Source organism: Schistocerca americana, chromosome 1 (assembly GCF_021461395.2).
Source record: "Schistocerca americana isolate TAMUIC-IGC-003095 chromosome 1, iqSchAmer2.1, whole genome shotgun sequence".
Taxonomy (NCBI): Eukaryota; Metazoa; Arthropoda; class Insecta; order Orthoptera; family Acrididae; genus Schistocerca; species Schistocerca americana.
In genome coordinates, this window is record NC_060119.1 from 183542793 (window position 1) to 183561946 (window position 19154).

At 42.7% G+C, this 19154-nt stretch overlaps 1 protein-coding gene across 2 annotated transcripts in view; it reads right to left on the bottom strand.

Moving 5' to 3' along the window:
* The window catches only part of LOC124547635 (organic cation transporter protein-like), a 155398-nt gene that overhangs the window by 85424 nt on the left and 50820 nt on the right, over positions 1 to 19154 (bottom strand). The window contains exon 2 of one of the 2 annotated variants that reach the window (XM_047125158.1): positions 11403 to 11532. The exons of the other annotated variant lie outside the window; for it this stretch is intronic. The gene's annotated coding sequence lies outside the window, so the exon portion shown is untranslated. The remainder of the gene's footprint in view (positions 1 to 11402; positions 11533 to 19154) is intronic. 2 annotated transcript variants of the gene reach the window in all.

Consider the following 19154-nt stretch of genomic DNA (forward strand, 5'->3'; position numbering starts at 1 on the left):
CTAGAGGTGTTACAAGAAATATTAACAAAGGGTAGGGAAGTATATTTGCTTAGCAAGTGTGACAGAAATGGGTGGCATATAAGCTGAGCAATCAATATCCAACATTCTATTTGGAGATGAAGATGTGGAGTATCAAGGAAATTACATGTACATATAAATGTGTCAAGCTAGGTTGTCAGGGATTGGAAAGACCCACCATGATTCAATAGTCATTTTAGAAAGTTGCTACAAAAATATGGAGAGTTTCATCACAAATTTAATTGAATTTAATGCTGAATTGATTAGCAAAAGCTGAAAAATGTCAAAATAAGTGCAACGGAAACATGAGAAATTTCCAATAAATTTGAAAGTAAAGTTTTGTCTAGTGATTAAAAAAAAATTATTTTTTAATAAAAACCTTCAGAATTTTTTATCTTATGTGAAGTCAGTAAATGGTTGAAAATTATCTATACAACACCTCAGCTATCATACTGGCACTGAAACAGAAGATAACAGAGAGAAGTCTGGCCTACAAACTAATATCAATCTGTAACACATTTATGGAACACAAGAACATGAAATTTTTATACTACAGAATGCATCCCTTACTAGCTATACTGGACTGATAGAGATGCTTTTTTGTTGCCATTTGACCATCATGGCCAGACAAACCATTTTGTATGTGATTTGATAGGATTTCTGTTGTGGTGCTACCTCAGATGAATTTCTGAATCTAAACACAAGCAAATAAACTAGTCCTTGGTTGCAGAAAACAAAGAGTCCAAAACTCTTTAACTCACCTTAGTGGAAAAAAATATTCAAATTAAAGGTAAGAAATTCAGATGTCAACAAGTGAGAAAAATCCATTTGATAGTCGTAAGTCTAAGAAAAGTCAAAAACACTTGTGCTATCTTTCATTAAAGAAAATAAATATATGTTAAAAATTTCAGTGGTACTGAATGAGCAATAAGAAATGAATAAATATCTTGATTCTATTCTTTAGATTTGAATTTCTCTAATGACTTTATCTCCTTGACTACACATGCAAATCTGCAACTCCCTTATTACACATGCAGATCTGCAATCTATGTCTGCATGTTTATACATATGAACATATTAGCTAACTTATAAAAATACACAATACATGTTTCACAATAGCAGTGGTTGCTTAATATGTAGACATCATAAATTCTAAAACAGAGGACATGGTTAATTGAAGGAAAAAACAAAACTTTTGTTTTATAATTGTAACTTGGCTTTGCAGTTTAAATATGTTACTGAGTAGGGTTAATCATAGACTTGGCTTGTGCAATGTCAGTGTACACAAATGCAGAGATGACAGATGCCCATTTGATGTATTGGTGCTTGCAGTCCATGTTTGTACCGGGAGAGATTTCAAGGATGAAGGTGTACTGACAGGAAAATGTTTGACGCCACTGATTGTCAACTTAGGGAACATGGGGGATTTAAGCCTGATACTCAGGACTGAGGGAGGTATAGAAGGATGATGACACTGGTATGGGAGGTGGCAGTTCTTCCTGCACTTGACAACAACCCTAGTGTCAGTACAAGACATGTTGCTACAACACTGAATGTTGACCACATGACTGTCTGGCGTGTGTTACACAAGGACCAGCTGTATCCATACCATTTACAGTGTGTGCAGACACTATTAGCACCTGATTTTCCTGCACAAATACTCTTTTCGAATGGTTTATTCAACAAAGTGTCAACCCTAATTTAGTGCAAAAGTGCTGTTCACAGATGAGGTGTAGTTTCAATGAGATAAGACTGTAAATTTTCGCAATCAGCATATATGGGCAGTACCTGCCCACTATCCTTCCCTCCCCCCTCCCCCTCTCCCCCCTCAACAGTAGTATTCTGCCAGCCATCGAACCTACACAATATACTCGTCCATCCTTACACAACCCTTGCTCCCAACCCCTTACCTCATGGCAAATACCCCTGTAATAGACCTAGATGCAAGACCTGTCCCATACATCTTCCCACCACCATCTACTCCAGTCTGGTCACTAATATCACCTATCCCATCAAAGGCAGGGCTACATGTGGAGTCAGTCATGTGATCTACAAGCTAAGCTGCAACCACTGTGCTGCATTCTGTGTCTGCATGACAACCAACAAGGTGTCTGCCCACATGAATGGCCACCAACAAACTGTGGCCAAGAGACAAATGGAGCACCCTGTTGCTGAACACGCTACCAAACATGACAACCTTCATTTCAATGACTGCTTCACAGCCGATGCCATATGGATCCTTCCCACCAATGCCAGCTTTTCTGAATTGTGCACATGGGAACTTTCCCGCAATACATCCTACATTCCCACAATCCTCCTGGCCTCGATCTTTGTTAGCCACTGCTCTCATCCATCCAGCCCCTTCCCTGTTCTCATTCCAGAACTAAACAGCTATCACTCCACCATCACACCCAGTCCTTTTACTTCTCTCCTTTTCCACTACTTCCCCTCTCCACCTCTCCCATGCTCTCCATCTAATGTGCAGCACTTCACTGTCTGCCACCTGCACCATACTATCCCTCCTATCCCTGCCCCAGCCCGCTCCTTACCCCGACCTAGTCTTCATTCCCATCATGCATTGGTCCTGTAGCTCGCAGTGTGGTTTCAGTCCCCTGAGACTGCATTCGAGTGTGTGAGTTGCATGTGTGTGTGTGTGTGTGTGTGTGTGTGTGTGTGTGTGTGTGTGTGTGTGTGTGTGTATGTGTGTATGTGAGTGTGTTATCTATTGTTGACAAAGGCCTTAATGGCTGAAAGCTGTATTTGTGACTGTCTTTTTGTTGTGCCTATCTGCAACTCAGCATCTCTGCTATATGGTGAGTAGCAACTTTCCTGTCATAATATTGTTACATTCCATCCTTGGTTTTCCATTGTTTGATCTTAACCATAAAGATCAGTTTTATCTGCTTTTCACTTGAAAAACTTTCTCTCTGTATTGATTTATGGACAGTATTGTTAGCATAATTTTCATGTATTCACTCAATCCTGTGATAATCTCCCATGGCAGTAAGGCTATGGTCAAAAGAGAATTTGTTTGTAGAAGCATGCAATGAAAATATTGTGTAAAGTCAATAACAAAACATACTGCAGAAAAATTTCTGGTGACTGTTAAGCTTACATACCTAAATATTTACTCCATAATTGCATTTAGGTTAATAAAATGTGTGAATTTAGGATGAACTGTGAAATTCACAACCACAAGTTATACATCAACATGTTAAAGCACCTCTTCCTTACTTCTTCTGTCAAGCAGGGTCATTTCTACCACTGGGCAATATTAGGCAGCCACCCAGGGCAGCTAAATTTTAGGGGCAGAAGGGGGCAGAAGAAATTAATTAAGAATCAGACAGTGAAAAATTTGAACAAATGAGAAGAAAAAAATTAAAAAGAAACAAAAGTAAAACATGGAACAGCTAATTAAAAGTCTGTGCTTACTTTGACAAAAATGGATGCTGAAAAAGTTTGGATTTGTTCCTTGTTTTCAAAATGTTGTAATTAAAACAGAAACAAAATAACACCATGATTATGTAGATTAGATAGTTTTATGCTTCAGCATGTCTCCATCAGTATAATATAATTTCTAAATTGAAGGAAAAATTCATTTGCACCAGAAAGTCCTTTTTTTGCAAATAAATAAAATAGGTAATTGATACCACATTTGATAGCATTGGTATATTTAGTTGTGTTCTAATTTGAAATATTAAGCACATTCTTCCTATTTCAATTATTTTGGGAAACTTCAAAAATGAGGACAAAAAATTCGAAATTGAGAACATTTACTGTCCTCAATCATTCTTAAAGGAATAGAGGACAAAGCATGAAAACTGAGGACTGTCCCCAGAAAATGAGGATGCCTGGTCGCCTTGTTTAGTGAGTAAAAGTATAATAGGAGATTTTCATGTTGTGTTGTTGGATGTTGGTAGTGGTGAGGAGGGGAGAGGGGGGAGGGGATATCAGGGAGACTGATGGTAGTAAAAAAGAAAAGGTGTCATTTTTCAGTTCTCACCTACGGGTGGCAAAACAGCAAGCAACAATCCTGCTGTCAAGTGTTTTAAAACCATCTAAACTAGTGCTAATCTAATGAGAGAAATCACTTGTGGACTATGTTGTTAAGTATTATAAATCAGTATATTCTGCAATCTGAGGTAAGTGAGTAAACATGTTCACACATGAATGGCAGATGATGCCTCCCCCTACACTAACATCCCCAATGCCCATAGCTTTGCCACACTTGAACACTATATTTCCCAACACCCAATTAACACCAAACCTACAACTTCTTCCTTGCCATTATGACCTACTACATCCTTATCCACATTTACTTCTCCTTTATAGTTTCCATAAACAAATCTGTGGCACAGCAATAGGCACACACATGGCAGCATCCTATGCCAACCTAATCACAGCCATTTAGAGGAATTCTTCCCGACTGCCCAGAATCCTGGACCACTCAAATGATCCATTCATGGCATCTTTGTGATCTGGACAAAGGGTGAAGACACTCTGTTGATATTTCTCCAACCTCAACATCTTCTTCCCTGTTCACTTCGTTTGGGCCTTATACCCCCAAAGAGTCACTTTCTTCAATGTTGACCTCCATCACGAGTGGCTAGATCAGTACCTCTGTCCACATAAACCTTTCTAACAACAGCTCCACTTTGACAGCTCTGACCAAGTCCATACCAAAAAATCCCTTCCATACAGCCCAGCCACCTGTGGTAGTCTCATGTGTAGTGATGAGCAGTCCCTCTCCAAATATGCCCAAAGACTCACTGAGGCTTTCACAGACTGAGATTACCCTCCCAAGCATGTTCAGAATCAGATCGCTCATGCATTTTTCTCCAGTCACCAACCATCTTCCACATATCCACTTTCTGGCCCTCAAAGGAGCACTCCTCTCTTGACACAGTACCATCCAGGACTGGAGCAACTGATTCACATTCTCCACTAATGTTTTGACTGCTTCTCACCATGCCCTGAAATGTGGAATATCTCCCACACTATCCTCACCAACCCTCCCATAGTAGCATTCTGCTGCCCACTGAACCTATGCAATATCCTTGTCCAATCCTATTCCATCCCTGCTCACAGCCCTTTGCCACTTGGCTTTCATCCCTGCAATGGATCTACGTGCAAACCTGTCCCACAAATCTCCCATTACTGTCATTCCAGTCTATGACTGGCATCTCATACCCATCCAGTGGATGGCCACCTGTGAAAGTGACAATGTGGTTTATAAATCAATGTGCTGCTTTCTACAAAGAAATGACAACAAACAAGCTGTCTGTATGCATGAATGTCCACTGCCAAAGTGTGCCCAAGAGATATTTTGGACCAGCCAATTGCTGAACAGGCTGTCCAACAGAATGTGCTTCACTTTAAAGAGTGCTTTACAGTCAGTGCCATCTGGATTCTTCCTACCAATACCAGCTTTTCTAAACTGCACTCTGGAGAACTCTCCCTGCAACATATCCTGGCCTCAGCCATCACTATTCCACCACCTACCTATTCCTTCCCTGCTCCCACTCCAACACTATACTAGCCTACCCCACCCCATGTCTCCCCAATAACCCCCCCCCCCCGCCCCACTGCCCTAGCAGATTGGTGCTCACATCAGATGCAGCCGCATTCAGGCTCCAGCGCCTGGAGACAGTGGCCATGTGTGTGTGAATTGTGCTTGTGCGGGTGTATTCTATTTTGGAAGAAGAACTTTATCGGAAATGATAATTATTTTAGTACTCCTTTTCATTAGGCCTGTCTGTGATTCAAAGCCTTCTCGATGTGGTGGACAGCAGTCTGTCCTTTGCATATTGTTGTTATTTCATCCTGGAATTCTCTTGTTTGAATTCCCTTTTACAGAACTCAACCTGAACAGTCATTAAATGTTGTTGTCAGAAAAGTGGGACAGTGATCTGTTATAAGCTACCTTCTTAAACACTTTGAGAAGAAGAAAAGGAGGGGAAGAGGCTTTCTAGTTACAGATCACTCACTTATTTCCATTTTTTTTAAAATGGATATTACTATTGTATATACACTCCTGGAAATGGAAAAAAGAACACATTGACACCGGTGTGTCAGACCCACCATACTTGCTCCGGACACTGCGAGAGGGCTGTACAAGCAATGATCACACGCACGGCACAGCGGATGCACCAGGAACCGCGGTGTTGGCCGTCGAATGGCGCTAGCTGCGCAGCATTTGTGCACTGCCGCCGTCAGTGTCAGCCAGTTTGCCGTGGCATACGGAGCTCCATCCCAGTCTTTTTAACACTGGTAGCTTGCCGCGACAGCGTGGACGTGAACCGTATGTGCAGTTGACGGACTTTGAGCGAGGGCGTATAGTGGGCATGCGGGAGGCCGGGTGGACGTACCGCCGAATTGCTCAACACGTGGGGCGTGAGGTCTCCACAGTACATCAATGTTGTCGCCAGTGGTCGGCGGAAGGTGCACGTGCCCGTCGACCAGGGACCGGACCGCAGCGACGCACGGATGCACGCCAAGACCGTAGGATCCTACGCAGTGCCGTAGGGGACCGCACCGCCACTTCCCAGCAAATTAGGGACACTGTTGCTCCTGGGGTATCGGCGAGGACCATTCGCAACCGTCTCCATGAAGCTGGGCTACGGTCCCGCACACCGTTAGGCCGTCTTCCGCTCACGCCCCAACATCGTGCAGCCCGCCTCCAGTGGTGTCGCGACAGGCGTGAATGGAGGGACGAATGGAGACGTGTCGTCTTCAGCGATGAGAGTCGCTTCTGCCTTGGTGCCAATGATGGTCGTATGCGTGTTTGGCGCCGTGCAGGTGAGCGCCACAATCAGGACTGCATACGACCGAGGCACACAGGGCCAACACCCGGCATCATGGTGTGGGGAGCGATCTCCTACACTGGCCGTACACCACTGGTGATCATCAAGGGGACACTGAATAGTGCACGGTACATCCAAACCGTCATCGAACCCATCGTTCTACCATTCCTAGACCGGCAAGGGAACTTGCTGTTCCAACAGGACAATGCACGTCCGCATGTATCCCGTGCCACCCAACGTGCTCTAGAAGGTGTAAGTCAACTACCCTGGCCAGCAAGATCTCCGGATCTGTCCCCCATTGAGCATGTTTGGGACTGGATGAAGCGTCGTCTCACGCGGTCTGCACGTCCAGCACGAACGCTGGTCCAACTGAGGCGCCAGGTGGAAATGGCAGGGAAAGCCGTTCCACAGGACTACATCCAGCATCTCTACGATCGTCTCCATGGGAGAATAGCAGCCCGCATTGCTGCGAAAGGTGGATATACACTGTACTAGTGCCGACATTGTGCATGCTCTGTTGCCCGTGTCTATGTGCCTGTGGTTCTGTCAGTGTGATCATGTGATGTATCTGACCCCAGGAATGTGTCAATAAAGTTTCCCCTTCCTGGGACAATGAATTCACGATGTTCTTATTTCAATTTCCAGGAGTGTATCAGTCTTTTGGGAAATATATCTTAACTGGAATGAAAAACTGGAATAAAATTTTCACTCTGCAGAGGAGTGTGCACTGATGTGACACATCCTGAGAGGTTGAAATTGTGTACCAGACCGAGACTTGAATTTGGGAACTCTGCCTTTCACAGGCAAGTGCTCTACTAACTGAGCTTCCCAAGCACCACTGATGATCGATTCTCACGGCTTTACTTTCACTTGTACCTCATCTCCTACCTTCCAAACTTCACAGAAGCTGTCCTGCGTACCTAGCCAGACCAGCATTCCTGGAAGAAAGGATATTGCACAGACATGGCTTAGCCTCAGCCTGAGGATGTTTCCAGAATGAGATGAGGTACTGGTGGAAGTAAAGCTGTGAGGGGGGTTCGGAAGGGTAGCTCAATCAGTAGAGCACTTGCCCATGAAAGGCAAACTTCCTGAGTTCGAGTCTCGGTCCAACACAAAGTTTAAGTCTGCCAGGAAGTTTCAAATCAGCGCACACTCCACTGCAGAATGAAAATTTCGTTCTGAAAACATTCCTCACGTTGTGGCTAAGCCGTATCTCTGTAATATCATTTCTTCCAGGAATACTAATGTTAAAAGTTTCGCAGGAGGGATTCTGTGAAGTCTGGAGGATAGGAGACGAGGTAGTAGCGGTAGTAAAGCTGTGAGGATGGGTTATGATGCATCCTTGGTTAGCTCAGTTGGTAGACTTTTGCCTGCAAAAGGCAAAGTTCCTGAGATCGAGTCTTGGTCTGGCACATAGTTCTAATCTGCCAGTAAGTTTTACGTCTTAACTCATTACACAGATAAATCAAGAGGATACTATCAACACATTACAAATTTTGGTATTTTTGGATAAAACATCACCATAGATGAATTATTGCTTATCAGTGACCAAATAATTTTTGTACTGGACATGCAAAAAGCAGAACATCTAAGCGCAATATGTTTACAGAGCCAAATCTTCTTTGTAGGAAAGCAAGAATCGCATCTTCATCCTATGCATTAGTCCGATAAGAAGCCGTGTCATACTGATGTGTCCTGCATATACACGATCTTTAAACAGATCTACTGGTCTCTATAAATCGCCAAAAACAATTTTTTGTTGATGTCAGGGCCAGTTTAAGGCTCAAGCAATACAAGCCACCGCTTTGGATCCCAAGCTGGGAGGAGCGCCAGAGACGCCACAACTTCGTAACATTTCCATGTATGATTTATCACGATTAGCAGCGGCCTCTTGGGGCCTCAAGTTGAAAGGGGCGAAATAGTAGCGACAATTGACACGGGCCGCCAAATGAACAGTCACTTTATGTTTCTGGCGAATGATATATCTCCAACACATAAGTCATTCCTTTGATTCTGTATTATAGCGTGTAGAAGAAAGATCCAATTTTGTCTCACGGTAGCTTCAAGCAACATTGCTTATGAAGCAATAACAGAAAGGAATTGATGTAAAACAGGGCGGACACAGGGCCCCATCACCCTTCCCCCTCACTTCGAAAGACTGGCACATGTACGACACAGCAAACTTACAATGTACTGACCTCAGGCTGTTGTCTGTTGCGTAATTGCAAGCACTTGGATCCATGAAAGACCAAGAATGGCGCAGTGGTTGGAACAAATACGAGGCGTGTTTTTCAAGTAAGTACCGTTTTAAAAATTGAAAAAAAAGACGTGCTAAGATATCTCAATAATTTTATTTTTACATGAAAGCCTGCACCTCAGTCTACGCACTGACACTATTACAGTCTGATTCTTCCTTGTTTACATTGTGTACTGAGAGTTTAAGATGCCTCCGATAATCGTGAATCCCGCCGACTGTGAAGTACGGGCTGTTATAAGATTTCTTAGTGCTAAAGGCCTAAAAGCGGTCGATATTCAACGTGAGATCTGTGCAGTTTACGGAGAAAACATTATGAGTGATTCTATGATAAGAAAGTGGGTGAGAGCATTTAAAGATGGCCGGACAAATGTGCATGATGAACAACGGAGTGGGCGTCCTTCGGTCGTTAATGTAAGTTTGGTGCAGGAAGTGGACAATAAGGTGAGAGAAAACAGACGCTTTACGATTTCCTCCTTGCGGGATGACTTTCCTAATGTTTCTCGTAGTGTTTTGTGTCGCATTGTTACCGAGCACTTAAATTACCTAAAATTGTGCGCCCGTTGGGTACCGAAAATGTTGACGGATGTGCACAAAACCATACGTTTAGACAGTGCACTGACTTTCCTTGAGCGGTACCACAACGACGGTGATGATTTGTTAAGCCAAATTGTTACGTGCGAAGAAACATGGGTGGCCTACGTCACACCAGAATAAAAGCAACAGTCCATGGAAGTTGAGCAAGGCCATCGTTTTGCTGTATGACAATGCCCGTCCGCATGTGGCGAATCAGACCAAAGATCTCATCACGTCTTTTCGATGGGAAACTCTAGATCATGCTCCGTAGAGCCCCGATCTTGCGCCCAGTGACTACCATCTGTTCCTGCACTTGAAGAAACACCTGGGCGGCCAGCGTCCTCAAGACGATGACGAAGTCAAAACAATGGTGATGCAGTGGTTAACAAGTCAGGCGGCAGACTTCTATGAGGAGGGTATTCAAAAACTGGTACAACGTTATGACAAATGCCTCAATATTACGGAAATTATGTAGAAAAGTAGATTAAGGTACAGGCTTTCATGTAAAAATAAAATTATTGAGATATCTTAGCACGTCTTTTTTTTTTAAATTTCAAAACGGTACTTACTTAAAAAAAACACGCCTCGTATATTCGAATTACCAGATGCGATTCGGGATTGAGCCACTTCCAGAGATAACACCTCTGCGGTGGGAACAAAAAAAGATAAACCGAGGAGCGGTCGACAATTAGAGAGGCACAATGCACTGACGTCGCAGCATTTGTGAAAAATTCACAAAATAATGAATTGGACACGGAAAAGATCAGCAAATGTGGTTGTGTCACAGTCAGCTTGGCGCAAGCATATGAAAGAGGACTTACAGTTACGTGCACATCAGCCAACGTGTGTTCAGGTCTCCGGCACAATTCCTAAGCGATGCAAAGTGACCTTTAGCGAGGAATATGTCATTTACCGAAGTTCCTATTCATGGGACGTCGTCTGTTAGTTCAGCAAGATGGTGCATCATCCCATTTTGCTATTTCGGTGCTGCGTATCTAAATGAGGTTTACCCAGTACGCTGGGCTGGCCATGGATCACCTGAACCGTAGGTCCCAAGAAAAACTTACGTTACCAGCTGCACATGTCTGGCCACCTCGCAACGCCAACCACCCATCATGTGACAATGAGATCGAGCGTTTTATCGAGACACTTTTGCAGAGCAGCGGTTATTGACCTGAAGATAGTGTGTATGTTTATAGAAATGCATTATTACGACTATCATCATTGAAGTGACAGTATCTGGATATAAAAAAAGTGGGCTCTTTACCTGTCGAATAAAACTTAAACTTCGAGAAATTCATGGCCGCACTTCTAGCAATCCCGACTATTTATTTCTGGATTACTGAAAAAATAATTAATTAAATACACTAAAATGATAAAAGTCATGGGATTCCGCCAAATATCGTGCCGGTCCTCCTTTGGCTTGGCGTAGTGTAGCAACTCGATGCAGCATGGATTTAACAGTACAAGAGTTCACAAAGATAAATGCTTGGTAATGTTAGTACTTTGAGTGCTTTGAATGCTGACCGACATGATTCTCTCCACTCAAGGTTGGCTATTATTCTTTTTGCTAATTTTTGCGTTTTGAATATTCTATTTAGGTTTGTTTTGGAGGTGTCTCCCCACAAAATTATGCCATAGCTTAATGTGGAATGAATTAGTGAGTGGTATGTACTTTTCATAATATTTATGTCTTTTAGGAAGCTGAGTTTGTGGAGAACATATAGGTTTGAGCTGATATTTCCACTTACATAGTCTATGTTCTTGTCCCAGCTTAAATTTTCATCAATTGTCATCCCAAGGAATTTTGTGAATTTGGAATTTTCTGCTAGGCTCCCATCTATACAAATGCTGATATCTTCAATGTGTTGGTTTCTTAATCTGAAATTTAAACGAAGTGTTTTAGCAATGTGGTTATGCAGATTTATTTCAGCAAAGCTTTAGATAACATTACTTATTTCCAAGTTGGCTTTTATTTCCAGATTTTCCGTGTTATTTTCCTTCAATAATCAGTATCCATTACATGCTCTCGTTTTCTCCAATCCAAGTGACAGTTGCGCGTCGTGCACAACTTTGCGCTTGAAGAACGATGATAATTCGCAACAAATCAAATAAAAATTTACCAAATAACTCGCTAAGATCATGTTTAATGCTCGCATTGGCTATGACATTCACATCAGAGCGCTCAGAACACTACCGAATGCTCACTGGCTGTCAGACGATGTGCGGCGTAGGTGCACAGAATAAGCTCTTCGTGACTTCTAATGGGCTATTCCGTATTAGAAAGAGGTGTTTGGATATTTTTGATGAGATATCGTATATTTGCGAGACAACTGCTAGATAATTTCGTTAGTGTGGGAGTGTGTGGCCAATCAGTTCGTTAAATTGTGTGCATTTCGAGCAATTTTCCCCTGGGGATAAGACTGATATGTGGCATCCTGAGTCATTTTCTCCGGATTATACAGATATCCAAGCCATCACACTTATCTGCAAGTAGCTTCAACAGGAAACTGTGCTACTAATGCCTATGAAAAGGATTATTTACAATAATGATTTCAGTTTCTCTTCCGATGGACAGTGATTAAAAAGATAGTACCAGAAAATAAGAAAAGCATGAGTATTTCGTTTCTGAAAAGTATTGGAATATTCGATAAATCGCTAATGCTGATTTCCTAGTTCCAAATTCTAAATTTTTCGGGATACTTTCACCTTGATGTATTGGGAAGCCATTTCACAAAGTGACCTCAGGATATTAAAACAGAGTCGGCGGTAACTCAATATAGTGCAAGACGAGATATAAAAATAACAACAGGGATCTTTCTTTACATTTTTCTCGCAGAGAAGCGAAATGCCTTTTGAGTTTATTTCATCAAAGTTTCACGGAAAGTTTATTCTAGATATCGAATGCAAATTACTAAGATCTACATGGTTTGCATGTACAAAATCCACGATAATTTCGAGCTGGATTTTTCTCTACTAGCTAGCAATGCATCTGCACTCAGAAGCTGCTGACCGCTTACAGGTGAACTTTACTCCATAGCCGCGTGACTTAGGACACAAGGTATGTCTCTTCTAAGCATGTGGACACCTACTGCATATATATTCCTACTTTCCTGAAGCCGGCCGCGGTGGCCGAACGGTTCTAGGCGCTTCAGTCCGGAACCGCGCGGCTGCTACGGACGCAGGTTCGAATCCTGCCTCGGGCATGGATGTGTGTGATGTCGTTAGGTTAGTTAGGTTTAAGTAGTTCTAAGTTCTAGGGGACTGATGACCTCAGATGTTAAGTCCCGTAGTGCTCAGAGCCATTTGAACCATCTGAACGCTGCTGAAAAAAAAAGAAAAAAATGCGTTCGTACAAATTTTGGTTCTGTTTTGCACGTTTTCAGTCTGCGGAATAGTTCTCCGCCTTGCAGACGAAAGGAAATAGCGACGAGAGGACGCGGAGTCGTGTAGCTGTCTACACCAGAAAACTTCACGCACATATAGGGCGTGGACAAAAATATGGAAAAACTAAATAAACACACACATTACCATGCCTAATACGGTTACGGTAGGGTGTCCATTCGTCCCGTTTTTCCCGGGACAGTCCCGTTTTTTACCAAAATGTCCCGCTGTCCCGAAAGTTTTTTTGGGGACGCTCAAATGTCCCGTTTTTTTATGATTCCGCTTAGGTAGAGTATTTTACGTTACTGGTTGTTTGACTTGCTATTAACTGCGCAATTATTTACGCTAGGAAGCGTGTGATGACTTTTAGCATACCCCTAACATGTACCGAACTGTCAAAAATCGAAAGTAATTTTAAACGCACTATAGGTTACGAATAACAACGGAGATTCTTCTCTTCTAAATCGATCCACTGAATCCGTCCTTTCGGTCCAGATATACTCTACATCACTGATACTTGCTCTCTGGCTTTCGTCACCACACTGTTAATGTTTTTCACTGTGCAATAACTGTTTCATTATGCCAAAACGAAAGTGTAATTTTACCAGCAATTTAAAAAGCGAGTTTCCTTTTATGACTGGTAATGGAGAAACTGTAGAATGTACGTTGTGCAGATCAAAATTTGCTATTGGTCATGGTGGAAGGTCTGACATTGTGAATCACATTAAGACGAAGAAACATCGCATGAGTGATCAAACGAAAAGAGCAAATAAATACGTGAGTGACTACTAGGTAAACTTAAAATCAGTAACAGAAATGGATAGGCAGTTGGCAGCACAAGAAGCTACGTGCAATGCATAACCATAGCTTTAACGCAATCGACTATACTACAGCAGTTGTTAAAAAACTTTTCAATCCTAAATTCACATGTGGACACAGAATATGTAATGCAATCGTTTCAAATGTTGTTGCACCGTATGCAGCTCAGCAGGTTTTAAATGAACTGAAAAGTGCTCGATTCATTTCAGTAATGATCGATACATCGAATCATCTGGATTTGAAGCTGGTTCCTCTCCTTATCAGGTATTTTCACCCTGAAAATGGTATCACGGTGAAAGTGCTCTAATTGGTTAATTTAGCTGGAGAAACTTCAGATTTACTTCAGAATTACGTGCTGGAGGTTTTAAAGAAATATGATCTCGAGGGAAAGGTGATTGCAGTTTCTGTAGACAACACTAACACCAATTTTGGTGGTAAGCAGAGGAAAGGAAAAAACAATTTGTTCTATAAACTGCAACAGAACACAGTGAATAATGTAGTAGGTGTTGGCTGTCCAGCACATGTGGTGCACAATTCCTTACAAACTGGCTGTAAAATATTTGCTTATTTCAAAAGTAAAAACATTAACATGAAAAACATGATTCATTTGGTGGAGTTTTGTCTGGCAATTCCTGGGTCAAATGCTGTTGTGGAACGTGTGTTTTCGTTAGTGAACTCTTTGTGGTCAGATGAAAAAAACAGAATGAAAGTTGAAACAATGAGGATCTTACTCATTGTCAAAACACACTTTAATGGTGTATCGTGTACTGACTTTTATGATACAATTTTAAACGAAAATGCACTTCTTGATAAAGTACATAAAAGTGAAAAGTACGGTGATAGCGTGGCAGAATAATTGTAAAAAGTGATTTGGGATCATCTGAGTGCACGTTCTAAAGGTAAACTTGTATGTATATTAAATTTAGTCAATACAATATTTATGTACCGTTTTTTTTCTTCACTGTCCCAGGTTTTTCTCTAATTTATTTTAAATGTCCCCTTTTTCAATGAAAATGAAATCGCCCGTCCACGAGTAACACTCGCCAATATATTGAGGTTAGTTGGTTTTGGGGAAGGAGACCAGACAGCGTGGTCATCGGTCTCATCGGATTAGGGAAGGATGGGGAAGGCAGTCGGCCGTGCCCTTTCAGAGGAACTATCCCGGCATTTGCCTGGAGTGATTTAGGGAAATCACGGAAAACCTATATCAGGATGGCCGGACGTGGGATTGAACCGTCGTCCTCCCGAATGCGAGTCCAGTGTCGAACCACTGCGCCACCACGCTCGGTAATTTATTGAGGAGACTGCACATGTGGTGTTCGTGGTGAAATACAATCGCACACCCTGCAGGTTTGTCTAGCATCTGCATTTATGTTCAGGTACGCATATCTCGCAATGTTTTCATGCTTGTGTCCAACTCCCGTGGGCCATGTGACAAACAATTCTCTTTTTTTCAGTATCTTATACTTTTATACCGACAGCGAAAATTTTGCATATATAAGTCTCGCAACAAGGACTGCTATAGGTGAAAATTAAACTACACTCATGCTCATAAATTAAGAATAATGCTGATATATGGTGAAACAACGGTCTGGTAGGCGGTTTGCGGGTTTCAATCACCTAGGTGGATGACCATGCGATGTATTTGACCTGTGGTCGTCGCACGGTGGCGCTGGCAGCGGTCCACATACGCAGAGGTTTGTTGGTGCATGTCAGAGTACGGTGCAGCGAGCAAGTGTGCAGTCGTTTTCAGACGTGCTAATGGTGACTGTGTGTTGAAAATGGCTCAAAGAACACATACTGATGACGTTATGAGGGGTACAATACTAGGGCGACTGGAGGCTGGTCAAACACAGCAGGTCGTAGCGCGGGCCCTCCGTGTGCCACAAAGTGTGATCTCAAGATTATGGCAACGATTATAGCAGACAGGGAACGTGTCCAGGCGCTACAGTACGGTATGTCCACAGTGAACAACACCTCAAGAAGACCGGTATCTCACCATCAGTGCCCGCAGACGGCCACGGATTTCTGCAGGTAGCCTTGCTCGGGACCTTACTGCAGCCACTGGAACAGCTGTCTCCAAACACACAGTATTCAGACGACTGAACTGAGATGGGTTATTCGCCTGGAGACCTGCAAGAAGCATTCCACTGACACCTAGTCACAGGAGAGTCCGTAAAGCCTGGTGTCGAGAACACAGTACATGGTCATTGGAACAGTGGTCCCAGGTTATGTTGACGGACGACTCCAGGTATAGTCCGAACAGTTATTCTCGTCGGATTTTCATCTGGCCCGAGCCAGGAACCAGATACCAACCCCTTAATATCCTTGAAAGGGACCTGTATGGAGGCCGTGGTTTGATGGCGTGGAGTGGAATTATGATTGGTGCACGTACACGCCTGCATGTCTTTGACAGAGGAACTGTAACAGGTCAGGTTTATAGGGACGTTGTTTTGCACCAGTACGTGCGCCTTTTCAGGGGTTCAGTGGGTCCCACCTCCCTCCTGATGGATGATAAACGCACAGCCCCACCGAGCTGCCATCGTGGAGGAGCACCTTGAAACCGAAGATATCAGGCGAATGGAGTGCCCTGCCTGTTCTCCAGATCTAAACCCCATCTAGCACGTCTTGGATGCTCTTGGTCGACGTATCGCTGCACGTCTTCACACCCCTAGGACACTTCAGGAGCTCCGACAGGCACTGGTGCAAGAATGGGAGACTATACCCCAGCAGCTGCTCGACCACCTGATCCAGACTATGCCAACCCGTTGTGCGGCCTGTGTACGTGTGCATGGTGATCATATCCCACATTGATGTCGGGGTACATGCGCAGGAAACAGTGGCGTTTTGTAGTACATGTGTTACGGGACTGTTTTGTGAACTTATCACCAATACTGTGGACTGCAGATCTGTGTCGTGTGTGTTCCCTATGTGCCTATGCTAGTAGCGTCAGTTTTGTGTAGTGCCACGTTGTGTGGCACCACATTCTGTAATTATCCTTAATTTATGAGCATGAGTGTATATTCCACCATGGCACATCAGACCATAATGCACGAGAGGCAAGAGATTGTAAGCGTGTGGGATCACAAAGAGCTCAGTGGAGATTTTGCTGAGTGGGAAAAAAAAGAAAAAACCCAACGTTTTTCGAATGCCGGACATTTGCCACGCCGGACTTTTGCCACGCCGGACATTTGCCACACTTGCCCCTTCGCCAGGTAGCTTGAGTAGCGATCCCTCAGGTAAGGGACGCCCTTTCTCGTACTACTTCTGTCCGCTTTCAAACCGCCGTCTCCACATCTTACTCGATACAACCAGTACGTAAGGGACCTTCTTCGTCGACATCTTGGCGAAATACGGAGCTTCTTTTCCGAAATCGAAATATTTATAACTTTTGGAAAACTAAAACAATACCGACGATTATGTCAGTATGTAATTAGTTCTGCCAAGTATAAATATAGATCGCTCTGTCTGTACGGTAGCTTCCTTTCACGCTTACTGAATGCGATAGAAACAATCCATCGCCATGGGAGCAATAAGAAAGGAACGATGTAAAGAGAATGCGAATGTACGCTAATCATTTGTTTTTGATCACTGCATTTGTGCCTACTTTAATTACTACAACTGCAAGCCCAAAAGATAATAGGGAACGAAGAAATTGGTATGTGAAGGTTTGGAAAGAAGAACGACATACTCCGTATTAATTTACCCTCTAAAATCCGATATCCCTTGCGGCGAAACATTAGTTAATGATGTGTTGCGGGACAATGTTCAAAACATGACTGAAAATACGCTCACCAAATAGAGATAAGAACATGTATGATTGATATGTCATCTAAAGTCGACGTATAATTTTAAAATGTTAGAAATAAGAAAATGAAGTAATACAGAATGCTATGCTTGTAACGTACATTGTTGTTCTACATTATTTAGCTCTGGTATTTACAGGGTCACTGTGAAAGCGTCCTAGGTTTTGGAGGGAAAAGCCGTAATTGTAATGATCTGCACGATAAAAGAAACAAAAACTTAAGGAAAAATAATGTAATGTGTGTTCCATCTCACAAGCGACATTGAGGGAGATAGTTCCTGTGACTTAGTATGGGCAACCGGAATAAATTAATAACTGGCTCCTTTTACCGACCCCCGGTCTCACATGAAACAGTTGGTGAACAGTTCAAAGAAAACTTGAGTCTCATCACAAATAGGTACCCTATTCATACAATTATAGTTGGCAGTGACTTCAATCTACCTTCTGTATGTTGACAAAAATACATTTTCAGACCCTATTGTAGATAGAAAACAACTTCCGTAATTGTTCTAAATGTTTTTTAATTATTTTGAACAATTAGTTCACGAGGCCATTCAAATTGTAAATGGTTACGAAAACACATTTGACCTCTTAGCCACAAATAATCCTCAGCATCACGACGGATACAGAGATTAGTGAACACACAGTCTTAGCGAGGCTCATTTCAGTAAAAAAGAAATTCACCAAAACTAAACGCGAAATATATCTATTTATGGAAACAGCTAAAAGCTCTTGACGTCTTTCTAAGAGACAGTCTCCTTTCCTTCCAAACTATGGAAGTGCAGACCATATGTGGCTTAAGTTCAAAGAAATAGTATCAACAGCACTCGAGAGATTCATACCAACTGATCCCCTATGGTACACAAAACACGATAGAAAGCTGCTGCAGGATCAGCGAAAACGGCACGTATAATTTAGACGAACGCAAAATCTCCAAGACTGGTGAAGTTTTACTGAGGCTCGAAATTCGGTGCGGATTTCAATGCGAGATGCATTTAATAGTTTCCACAACGAAACTCTCTCTCTAGAAATGTGGCGGAAAATCCAAAGAGATTCTGGTCCTATGTTAAGTAAACCAGCGGAAAGGCTCAGTAAGTACCTTTACTGCGCGACAGCGACGATAAAGTTACTGATGACAGTGCCACTAAAGTGGAGTTACTACATGCAGTTTTTCGAAAGTAAGTGTTCCAGAATTCGAAATGAGAACAGCTGCAAACATAATATAAGAGGAGGAGGAGGGGGAGACAAGGGACCCAACCCTTTGGAGCGGGTAAAATCGTGGCAAATGTCCGGCGTGCAAATGTCCGGCGTGGCAAACGTCAGCACACCACGTTTTTCCAACCTCGGTAACGAGTTACTGACAAGGGAACCTCCCCATCGCACCCCCTTAAAATTTAGTTATAAGTTGGCACAGTGGATAGGCCTTGAAAAAGTGAACACAGATCAATCGAGAAAACAGGAAGAAGTTGTGTGGAACTATGAAAAAAATAAGCAA